At 30.4% G+C, this 13,347-nt stretch overlaps 1 long non-coding RNA gene across 1 annotated transcript; it reads right to left on the reverse strand.

Moving 5' to 3' along the window:
• Positions 1 to 3,609: 3,609 nt before the first annotated feature.
• Positions 3,610 to 4,610, reverse strand: LOC112771131 (uncharacterized). The gene is made up of 2 exons (XR_003186929.3): positions 4,474 to 4,610; positions 3,610 to 3,919 (listed from the first exon to the last, which is right to left on the reverse strand). It is a non-coding gene; the product is annotated as an uncharacterized lncRNA (long non-coding RNA).
• Between the last annotated feature and the right edge of the window lie 8,737 nt (positions 4,611 to 13,347).

The raw sequence follows: 13,347 nt of genomic DNA on the forward strand, positions 1-13,347 counted from the left end.
TTTAATGCAAACAAAATAAAAGATATCATCTACATACATAATACCGAAAAATAACTATATTTTTTATATTTTTTTGGTGTCTACCATATTTTTCTATATGTCTAGTGTTATACAAATTTTAGGTGCACATATTTTTAGTGAGTTTAGTTTTGATGTATTGACAGTGTAAAACATGTTTTACACAGTCGTGTAATTATATTTGGTCTTTTGGATGACAATCCACACCATCTATAAAAAAATAATTATTTTTGTTAATATAGTGTTACGTCATTAGATGTAAATATAAAATTATTTTATACTAACACTACATTAAAATTAAATTTATTTTTAATTTTTCTTTATAACGAAAAGCAAAATTTCTTATTACAATTTTCATTTTAAAAAAAATCAATTCTCCTAAAATATATATTCTCTCTTTCTGCACCATAAAATGGCAGTATTACAAATGTTATTTGGCATCAATATTTTTTAAACAATTAAATATAATTTTTTTGTTTTATTAATTAAAAAAATTTTAATATAAAAATAATTAATAACAAACTATTTTTATAAGATGTCAAGAATATGTGGTGTTTGAATAATATTTTTTTATAAATATCTATATGTATCCAGAGTAATATTGACAGATATATTGATATAATATTTAAATTAAATATATATAAATATTACCGTTAATTTAAATGTATGTAAATACGTAAAGTTATATTTTTTTTTTGGTTAAAATATGTAAATACATTTTTATATTTGTGAAACTGAATATATTTAAGTCATAAAAAAGGAATATATTAAAATAAATAAATATTAATAAATTTTTATGTGTAAAATTAATATTTTTGAAAAGAGAGCATACATTCAAAAAGTCCAAAATAAAAAAATCATACAAAGTCTAATATTATCTTTAATAATTAATTAACATAAATATAATTAATCTATTTAATTAATACATTATTTACATGTTACATAAGACAAAATATACTACATTTTACTTATAACATGTCAAATTTTGTCTTTTCAATTACTCTCTTTCTAAACATTTGTCACAATATCCTTTTGACAACACAAACATACATGTGTAGAAGAATTTTTCTTTCTACATCATAGAATTCACCTTTATTTAAACCCTTTACTCACTCACTCACTCTCCTCCCTCTTTTGCTTCTTGCTTGCTTTGCTAACCTCACTAAACTATTTAAAAATCTTTTATTATTATATTTTTAAAATATACTCTTAGAATACAAATTAGTTAATTTTTATATTATTAATCAAGATTTAGTTAAGAGTTATATATTAAAATTATTATTATTAATAAAAAATTAAAATTTTCATTTCAATAAATATATAAAAATGATATTAAAAATTTAAATTTCATATATTTCTTATATCAAGAATTTATTAATATTATTAATATTTATATCCTTAATAGTTAATTAGTCTTATTCTTATCTACTTAATATACTAAAACTAGGTTTTTCCCCAGCTAATGGAAGTGAGGTGTCGATTCCTCATGAATCTATTTTTCTGCCAAAATGAATGCACTATTTTTTCTTCTAAATTTATTTTATAAAAATATCTTTATTATAATTATACTATAATTAGCATTTAAGTAATAATACATAATTATACTAACTTAAAAAAATATCTTTATTATAGTTATGTAAAATCAATATTTAATATATTATTAAACTATTTATCAATTATCAATCGAAAATATTTTTAATCATTTTAATTATATTGATGATAATAATAATAATAATAACAATAATGATAATAATAATAATAATATGATAATTATATGATAATGCACTAATTATTAATAATCAATTTATATTTTTCTAAATAAATTTAATTTTAAAAAAATATCTTTATTATAATTATATTACAATATTACAATTAATATTTAATAAATAATTTATAATTATACTAATTTAAGAAAATATCTTTATTATTTATCTATTCTATTTATTCTATTATATAAAAATCAGATTTTTGTGCTTAATGATGGAACTGATGTGGCATGTTCTTGAGGTATTTCTTGATTTATTTCATTTAATTCATTAAAGCAAATCAATTATAATTAATTAATTATATCAATTAATTAATTTAATTAGACATTCAAATCTCGCCATTTATTATAATTTATATGAATTGATTAATTATAATTAATTATATCAATTAATTAATTTAATTAATTATATTAATTATTTGATTTGATTGGAGTAAATACCAAATTATTTAATAAATAATAAATATGATAACAAAATATATGAATTAATTTAATTAGTTTATTTTTTTCAATACCATCTATTTATACAATATCAAATATTTTTTACTCATTTGCTCTCTTTTCTCTCTCTCTCTCCCTCCCTCCCTCCCTCCCTCCCCCCTCTCTCTCTCTCGTGTTTAAGGTACAACCTTTATAATTTATTTAATTTTTATTTCTTTTATCTTTATTTATACATTTTATTTTTTTAAATTTTATTTATTTTAATTGCTTATTATTTGGCGTATACCTTTTTTTAGCTTATGATTAACAAAAAAGATGTGTCATCTTTACGTTGTTTTTAAATAATCTTACTATAATTTTGTTTTGTAATATTTTATTTTGTCATGTGTACTTCAATTCATATATATATATATATTGTCTTTTTTTGTGATTCATAATTAATATATACATTGTTCGTGTATGTGGTTTATATGTTAATATTTTTATTGATTCTCTTTATTATTATTATTATTATTTTTGTGTCTCTTTGTTACTCTTTATTTTAGTTATATTCATTGATTTCTCTGTATTTATACTCTTTTTATTTGAAATATCGTGACAAATTAGAGTGTATGTTGTGACACATGTCATATTCGTTAATTTGGTGTATCTTTATTTTAGTTATATTCATTGATTTCTCTGTATTTATGCTCTTGATTATTTCTTTAAAAATAAATTGCATTATAATTCACAACTAGAAAATAGATTAATACAGACAGATTTACAGACAGATTTAGTCTTTATTACAGACGAATTTTTGGTTACCGACGAAATTACCGACGGATTTTGTCCCTCTGTAAAAGCTCCGTCGAAAATTATTTACCGACGGATTTTTTTCCGTTGAAAAATTACCGACGGATTTTTACTAGTTACCGACAGATTTTTTCTCTGTAAATTCTCCCTCCATTTCCTGAAGGTGACAAAATTACAGACGAATTTTTCATCTGTAATTACAGACGGATTTTCTGACGGATTTTCCGTTTGTAATTACAGACGAATTTTTAGATGGATTTTCCGTATGTAATTACAGACGAATTTTCTGACAAATTTTTTGTCTGTAATTACAGACAGATTTTCAGACGGATTTTCCATCTGTAATTACAGACAGATTTTTCGACGGATTTTCCGTCTGTAATTACAGACGAATTTTCCGACAGATTTTTCGTCTGTAATTTAAACTTTGAAAAATCATGATTACAGATAAAAATTCCATCTATAAATCCGTCTGTAAGGTAAAATAGAATTTTTTTTACTTTTTCTAATTACAAAATAAACTTTTTTTCATACAAAATAAATATAAATTTAATACAAATTTTTATCTAATTTATATTCGAATATTTACAATATTTAAAAAAAAAATTCATCGTATTAAAAATAAACAATATTTACAATAAATTATTCAATATGAATTGAAGATACAGCTGAAGTGATTTCATTTGTTCTAGGGTCAGCACTTTCTAAAGAAACGCCACAAGGATCTTCTTTAACCAGAAGGGCAAGAACATTGAATGAGCTCCATGTTTTTGTCACATTGCTGCTTGAATCTCCCAAAGTAACAGCAAAGACATCATCAAATCCTCCTGCTCCTGGAACTCCAGCCAACAACACTGCTTTAATAACTGCTTCCTTGTTGGGTTCAGAAGCTTGCTCTATCCACTGTGAGAATTGCATTTTCAACATCAACACAAGAAGAAAAGCAAGAACACGAGAGCCTAAAGTGTAGTCTCAAGAACATGATATCATATATGTGCATTAGAAATTCAGTCACACCACTTGAAACTGAAAACCAGGCAAATAGTAAAGTTGGATATATAATCTCTTTCAAACCCATCAAAAGTCAACTTAATTGTATAAGTCTAATAGTAAAGATGCCCTATCTCGTTAAAATAACTAATAAACAGGAATGTAGAAATTTAATCTAATGCAAGGCATACCATAAGGCCAAAATGTTCTAGTTATTTAACAGTGAGCATTATCAATCAGTTTACTCTACATCCACAGGAGTAAAAATTCTAATTTTGATGTTACTTCCATTAATTAAAATAGTATAAGTTTGAGATTTCATGACAATACTATTCATTTTTACTTGAATCCACTTTGGTCTTAGTCTTATTGAGTATCTTTTTATACTTGATTTTTCTTTCATTTATTAACTAAAATTCTTAGTATTGTTTGGATCTATATAATTTCCAGTTTGTAGTGAGAATTACCTGTTTATTTAAAGCATCTAAAGTTTCCTCATTAAGATCATTACTAGCTGTAATACTAGTCTTCCCAAAGCCAGACACCGTGAATTCCTTTTCAATGCAGCAAAAGATCTTCCTGGCTTGACAAGACAAATAGGCAAAGTTACCAGAGTCCAGTCTAATGCCAACTGCTTTGTATCTGCACCACAAAGCAACTAATATTTTATTTTAGGGGGTTGAGGATGCTTAGACACTATTCAAAAGCCAAAACCAATCTGTAATCCTTAAAGTGAAAACAAGGAATGCTTAGAAACTAATCAAAGCCAAAACAAATCTGCAATCCTTAAACCAGAAACAAGGAATACCAAGGCATAATAGAACATATTAGCTAATAATGAAGGAAGTAATTCATGGAAGGAAAATAATAAACGAATAACAAAATTGTGTGTCCCGATTAATCAAAATCAACAGGGAAAACTAACAAACCACAATATGAAACTTCTAACCAAGTATTGACAATAAAAATGAAGGGAAGGAATAATCAACTTTGGACATACCCTAACTCATTGAAAGCTAATGCAACTGCACAGAAGTTGGGGATTCCACTTCGTATGACCTGCCAAGAAATGCAAAGGTGATTATATAGAGAAATAGCTAAGCTAAACTAAACCAGAAGTAATTTAGAACAGCGAGATTTGCACACAAGGATGGAACATTGCTGACAAATATTCTTGATCTCACGACTTTAGAATATAGATTAATCTTCTCATAATAGCTAATCTTTCTTTTGCGACACATTTAACTTGGACAATAAGAGCTATATTTCTCACCGGAAGTGCTAGTTTCCACAACAGGACTTCTGGTTGCCATAGGAGAAGAATCAGGTGATTGTTTCTTCTTCTCAGCAGTAAGAACTTGAGAGAGAGCAGCTACTGCTGCTGCTCTTTGTGATCCTTGACTTCTTCTAGTTGTCTTAGGGCTAGAACTTTTGGTTCCGGATGATGATTTAAATGCAGAGTTTAAAGTAGCCAAAGCTTCTGCTCTTTGTCTTGGTCCTCCTTGATTCAGATATAGCTTTATTTAACAAGATTAATATATATATGTATACATAAAATAAAAAATTATTATAATTTTTGAAAATTACACATGAATTATTTTTTTCTTAAATAAATTTATTATAATTATAATACAATTAGCTCATGAATAATGCATGATTATATTAATTTAAGAAAATATCTTCATTATAATTATGTCAAATCAATTTTTAATATATAAACCCCGTTAAATTAGAAAGTAATTAGCCAATAAAATTAATTTTTAATAAAGAAGATTAGAAATGTGAATATTATATTAAATTAGGATAGAGCTCATTGAAACGAGAATTTTGATACCAATTTCGAAAAAATCGGCCTGAAATTGGACCGAACGAGCTAAACCGGTTGAACCGGACCCAACCAGCCAGCATTTAAATGAGCTAAAGCTCACGTTCTTCTTCAAAGATGCAGCAGAAGCAACGCACCAGAGAGGAGAAAAGAAGGGTCCGAACCCTTAGGGTAAACTCCTGAACATCATAACGCCTCCGTCCGAGCTTCGATCGCCGCACCGTTTGCGGTCACGCGACCACTGTGTCGAGCGCTACACTTCTACCGGAACAATTTTATAGGATCCAATTAGCTTGAAGAAAACGTTCACTCTTGCTTATATAAAGCTTGGGTAAGGTTGTGAATAAATAATTGGAGCTTGAAATTGTGGATATTGAAACTTGGAGGAAGCTAAACACTAGAGTTTTGTTTAGGTTTTGGGGTTGTGTTGGTTTTAATAAATTGCCTTCATCATTAGGAGGAATCGGCCAATGTATGGTTTCGGTTTCTCATAGATAATATATAATGTTTTGGTGAAAACATAGGCTAGATGACCATAGGATAGGTTGGAAATGTGGGAATGTGTTAATGCTAATAACCTTGATGGAAATGTGGAATTATAATGCAAATGAGTTGATGAATAATGATTTTGTTGAGTTGGTTGTAGGAATTGTGTTAATTAATGTTGTTGATGGGAATTGATGAATGATTATTGATGATGAAAGATTGAGGATTGGTTGAGTTATCTATATATGTGTGCTTGTTGAGTAATGAATGAATTGAGAGTTGGAAATGAATTTGATATTGGAATTGGTTTGGTTTATTGAAAATAATTTGAAAAGGGTTTGAAAGGTGGTTTGGTTGGGACCCGAGTAGGGTGGCAAAGTCCGAATTTTAAAGGAAATGCTATCGAATTTTTTATAAAAATTGGAGATTTAGTTTGAAGTATTATTTAGACAAATATGGATAAAAGAATTATATTATTTGGCTTTTATTTATAAAGAAAAAAATGCATTATGTTTTGGAACTTGATTTATTTAGAAAAGTATTATGTTTTGAGTTTTACTTAGTTAAGAAGAGAATTATGTTTTGAGTATGAATTATTGATGTACGAAATGGGAGGTGTGATTATGATAATTGTTGAATGAATTGAATGATGAAGAGGATGAATTTGATATGAAATTGTTTTGTGGGGATCGTGGTTATTTACCACCCACGTATGTGCTGTTTTCCAATTGAAAATGTCTGTGGGATCGAGGTGGTTTACCTCCCGCAGATGGTGGGGATTGAGGTGGTTTACTGCCCACCAGGTGAGGATCGTGGTACTATACCGCGCACCAGTTTTCAAGAGGACAATGTCTGGGTTAGCTACCGGACATGTCGGGTTGGCTATATAACCGACAGATGAGACTCATCAGCCATAGAGCAGACATACATCATTTGCATATGTGTGTTTTGTTTGATTGTGCATTAATTGAGCTTGCCTACGTGATTATTATGCTTACCTGTTATATTTGCTATCTGCTGTATCTGTATCCTACTTGTGTTTGTTTTGTTTGTATTGCTTATCTGTGCACCGGAGTTTTGGAGAAAGGCAGAAATTAGGAGTTAAGTTAGAAAAGAATTAGAAGTAAGAATCTTAGATAACCTACCCTATTTATGGTTTTCCATTTATAAACTTTAAGATTTAAATCTGAGTGTCGGAGTTCTAGGATCGCCTCTGTCTTTCCCGAGACCTTATATATTATGTATGTGGGAACCATTACCATACTGAGAACCTCTGGCTCTCATTCTATACTATGCTATTGTTTATCAGTTGCAGGTCGAGAGCCATCTCGTTAGGCGTTTGGGCTCTTGAAGCGGAGTGGTTACAGAGTTATTTTGTTATGTTACGATATATATATATATATATATATATATATATATATATATATATATATATATATATATATATATATACTTAGTTTCTCTCCGCATAACTTGTTCTTTTGATCCTCCTAGAGGTTTATGGAGAGGTAGGATTGCGTATATGTACTTTTGGGTTTTGAATATTTACATATATATTTACATATATATATATATATGTAAATATTCTCTAGCTAGTCTTGACTTCGTAGGCTGAGTCAGGAGCTTTTTATCTTGTATCTTTGGCAATCTATTCCTACTTCTGTTATCTTATGTTTGATAGTTATGGTTTTCTTAGCACGCAATTTAACTCGTTCCTTGAGCGTTGCGCTTTCACTTTGCAATTTTTATTTCCCCTATTCTTCAAGACTCCTAGCATATTATAATTCTTTTGCTATTATATGTACTCATTTTATTTTAGAGGTCGTAATACCACACCACCTTCGTTTTATGACTTAAGCGTAAAGCTTAGTGTGGTAGCGTGTTACATTATGGTATCAGAGCAGTTCGTTCCTATAGAGCCTGAAAGACGGACTGATTGTACTTTTGTGCATTCTCTGTATATGTGTTTATGTGCTATTAGGATATCTGATTGATATATATGGCAGAAACATTTGTGAGCATGCATTTGGAACTTAAAGCATTAGACCTGCGATATTGAGACTGATCAACTTAATATCACTTGTTTGGTGTGTATAGGGACCAGATGTCGACTCGCGGACTCGGTCGCGGGCGAGGTAGAAGTAGGACAGGCACCGTTACTCCTGCCCCCATAGGGACTGACCCAGTAGACTTTATGGCAGCCCTGGGAGATATGGCCGCGGCTATGCAGGCGACAGCCGAGGCACTAGATAATCAGATAAACCAGGGTAATCACGGAAACAATAATGACGAGGTCGGCCCTTTGACACTTGCAACATTTCTGAAAGTTCACTCTCCAACCTTTAGGGGAACCTCAAATTCCACTGATGCGGACAATTGGATTCAGGCAATGGAACGGGCACTGCAGGCTCAACAGGTTCCTGAAGAGCAATGGGTTGAATTTGGAACTTATCAGTTGCAGGGTGAAGCTCAGTATTGGTGGCAGGGAACGCAACGTATCCTGCAGCCAGATGGCGCTACGATTCCTTGGGAGGTTTTTCTGACAGAGTTCTATAAGAAATATTTTCCTAATTCAGTCAAAAATGCCAAGGAGCTTGAACTGATGCAGTTGAAACAGGGTCAGATGTCAGTCACTGAATATACAAATAAGTTTGAGGAACTGTGCCGATTCTCTAGGATTTGTCAAGGATCTCCATGAGACTTTGAGGAATGGAAGTGCATCAAATATGAAGAAGGACTTCAGAGTGATATATTGAGTTATTTGGGCCCGATGGAAATCAGAGTTTTCTCAGACTTGGTAAACAAGAGCAGGGTCGTGGAAGAATGTTTAAAGAAGGCTGTTGTAGCAGGGGGTGAAAGATGGGAGTTTTGCCAAAGGGACCACAACCAGAATTTCGCACCAAGGAGCCACAAGGTAAAGAGGAGTGGCAGTCGCAAGGGGAGTGATAAAGGGAAGCAAGGGACGCCTTACTCAGAGGATGTGAGGTACCAAAGGTGCAAAAGTTTTCATCTAAATAGGCCGTGCCGAAAGGGTTTAGGTCTGTGTTATAGGTGCGGGGCGCCGGGTTATATCTCTAGAGATTGCTTTGGCAAAAAGGCTCAAGACGCTGATCAATTGTGACTGCAAGGTGGAGGTAATCCTGAAAAATGTTAATAGAATTCTAATTGCATTATATGATATTGGGAATGCCGCGTTTAGACATAGTATATGACAGAGGTGAGAATTTAGAGCTGAAAGTGTTAAGACTTAATTGTGACTCGAGTATGTATATACCAACTTCTCAACTTATAATACTTAGACTCGAGGTTCTTCCTTACTTACAGCTGATAGACTTGGACTGGTTATCAACGTACTGCGTGTTGCTGGATTGCTTTGAATATAAAATTTGAGTTATATCCGAATTGTCTGAAAAAGTTGATGGTCGTGCGGGGTAGTATTTGAATTCTGTGACGGTGAGCTATAATGGAGAAAGATTGATTGGGCGATATACTCAATAACCATGGACCTTTGTGACTCGATCGATTATTTTTCCCTTATAACTTGCTCGAGGTTTTGTTTCGGATTCTTTGTTTGCAAAAGATTTAATTATCTCCCCAATTCTATTTCTTACTCGCACGTAATCGTGCATGAACTTTGTACTCTCTGAGACGAGCCTAATTTTGTTTTGATACAGCCAAGCGATTCTTGATTCCTAGAAAACTAGAAGTCGAATTGCTTTTCTTTGTGAACTTGTGTTTCTTCAAAAATCGATGAAGACCGACTTAATTCACTAATTAGAAAACAGAGTGTTTGATTTGGCTTTCCTTCGCGAGATACATCCTAATTCTTATCCTGTGTATTTTGTAAAATTTTCTACAACTTTATTTAATCAGAACTCCAGACATCCTTCTGATTTCTTGCAAACACCGCGTTCATCCTTTGAGCTCAAAATCTTTTCGGAAATAAACTCGAATCAGATATGCAGAAAGACTGCCCACATCTCTTTTCAGGTAACTGAATTCGAATTTTGAGGACAAAATTCTTTGTTAGGTGGGTAGAATGTAAATCCCGTTAAATTAGAAAGTAATAGCCAATAAAATTAATTTTTAATAAACAAGATTAGAAATGTGAATATTATATTAAATTAGGGTAGAGCTCATCGAAACGAGAATTTTGACACCAATTTCGAAGAAATCGGCCCGAGATTGGACCAAACGGGCTAAACCGGTTGAATTGGGCCCAAATCGGGCCCGTGGCCCAATCGGCCAGCATTTAAATGAGCTTAAGCTCATGTTCTTCTTCAAAGATGCAACAGAAGCAATGCACCAGAGAGGAGAAAAGAAGGGTTCGAACCCTTACGGTAAACTCCCGAATGCCATAACTCCTTCGTCTGAGCTCCGATCGCCGCATCGTTTGTGGCCACGCGACCACCACGTCGAGCACTACACTTCTACCAGAACAATTTTATAGGATACAATTAGCTTGAGGAGAACATTCACTCTTGCTTATGTGAAGCTTGGGTAAGGTTGTGAATAAATAATTTGAGCTTGAAATTGTGGATATTGGAACTTGGAGGAAGCTAAACACTAGAGTTTTGTTGAGGTTTTGGGGCTGTGTTGGTTTTAATAAATTGCCTTGATAATTACGAGGAATCGGCCAAGGTATGGTTTTGGTTTCTCATAGATAATATATAATGTTTTGGTGAAAACATAGGCTAGATGACCATAGGATATGTTGGAAATGTGGGAATGTGTTAATGCTAATAACCTTGATGAAAATGTGGAATTATATTGTGAATGCGTTGATGAATAATGATTTTGTTAAGTTGGTTGTCGGAATTGTGTTAATTAATGTTGTTGATGGGAATTGATGAATGATTATTGATGATGAAAGATTGAGGATTGGTTAAGTTATCTATATATGTGTGTTTGTTGAGTAATGAATGAATTGAGAGTTGGAAATGAATTTGATATTGGAATTGGTTTGGTTTATTAAAAATAATTTGAAAAGGGTTTGAAAGGTGGTTTTGTTGGGACTTGAGTAGGGTGACAAAGTCTGAATTTTAAAGGAAATGCTGTCATAATTTTTATAAAAATTGGAGATTTAGTTTGAAGTATTATTTAGACAAATATGGATAAAAGAATTATATTATTTGGCTTTTATTTATAAAGAAAAGAAATGCATTATGTTTTAGAACTTGATTTATTAAGAAAAGTATTATGTTTTGAGTTTTACTTAGTTAAGAAGAGAATTATGTTTTGAGTATGAATTATTGATGAATGGAATGGAAGGTGTGATTATGATAATTGTTGAATGAATTGAATGATGAAGAGGATGAATTTGATATGAAATTGTTTTGTGGGGATCGTGGTTATTTACCGCCCACATATGTGCTGTTTTCCAATTGAAAACATCTGTGGGAATCGAGGTGGTTTACCGCCCACCAGGTGAGGATCGTGGTACTGTACCGCTCACCAGTTTTCAAGAGGACGATGTCTGGGTTAGCTACCGGACATATCGGGTTGGCTATATAACCGACAGATGAGACTCATCAGCCATAGGGTAGACATACATCATTTGCATATGTGTGTTTTGTTTGATTGTGCATTAATTGAGCTTGCCTACGTGATTATTATGCTTACCTGTTATATTTGCTATCTACTGTATATGTATCCTACTTGTGTTTTCTTTGTCTGTATTGCTTGTCTGTGCACCGAGTTTTGGAGGACTGGAGGAATGCAGAAATTAAGACTTAAGTTAGAAAGGAATTAGAAGTAAGAACCATAGATAACCTACCCTATTTATGGTTTTCCATTTATAAACTTTAAGATTTAAATCTGAGTGTCGGAATTCTAGGATCGCCTCTGCCTTTTCCGAGACCTTATATATTATGTATGTGGGAACCATTACCATGCTGAGAACCTGTGGTTCTCATTCTATACTATGTTATTGTTTTTCAGATGCAGGTCGAGAGACATCTCATTAGGCGTCTGGGCTCTTGAAGCGGAGTGGTTATAGGGTTATTTTGTTATGTTACGATATATATATATATATATATATATATATATATATATAGTTTCTCTCCGCATACACTACAAGAAAATGGAACATTTATAACAAAAAATTTGTATCAATTTTAAAATTGTTACAAAAAATAGTTTTTTGTAATAATAATTAGTGATTGTTACAAAAGAATAATGTTTTGTAACAACATTACAAATTGTTACAAAACATGATAATATTTGGTAACAACGTGTTTTATTTTGTTACAAATTATGTTAGTTTTTGTAACGAGATGATCTTTTGTTACAAAATATTGTAATATTTTGTAACAAAAGAGAAAAAAAGTTGCCAAAATTCGAAATATTTTGTAACAATTTTTTTGCTGTTTCAAAAACTCCAATTGTTTTGTAACAAAACAACTTTTTCTTTCAAAAACTCCAATTGTTTTGTAACAAAAAATTAATTTGTCACAAAATTCAATATTGTTTGTAACAAGTTAATTATTTGTCACAAAATATAAGTATGTTTTATAACAATTTTTTTTAAAATGTTAAACACTTTAAGAGTAAAGAAAATTGTGTATGTAATTTTTTTAAAATAATTTTATTTTATTTCAAAAATTAAAATTTTTTACATACTATTTGTATTCATTAACCGCTACTTATAACATCCAATATTTTTAAAAATCTAAATATAAATAAATTGTGATTTTATCTTATTAAGTTTAAACTTTATAATTTTAAAAATTATTTTATTAGAAATAATTAAATAGATTTGGAGATAATGAAGAGTTAAATCATTTAAATTAAATAATTGGTATTTTGGATTTAAATTGTATTTTATAAAGTATAATTAATATATTTATTTTATAATTTAAATTAAAAATAATTATTCAAACTAAAAAATATATTAATAAATTATGTTCTTAAATATTTTTAATGAAGTACATTTAATTTTAAAATTATTATTCTATTATTTAATTTTATCAAAATATTTATTTTATCTATTTTTTTTATAAAAGCTTAACCCTAAATTCTCAAATAAAAA

Source organism: Arachis hypogaea, chromosome 3, assembly GCF_003086295.3.
Source record: "Arachis hypogaea cultivar Tifrunner chromosome 3, arahy.Tifrunner.gnm2.J5K5, whole genome shotgun sequence".
NCBI classification, from domain to species: Eukaryota; Viridiplantae; Streptophyta; class Magnoliopsida; order Fabales; family Fabaceae; genus Arachis; species Arachis hypogaea.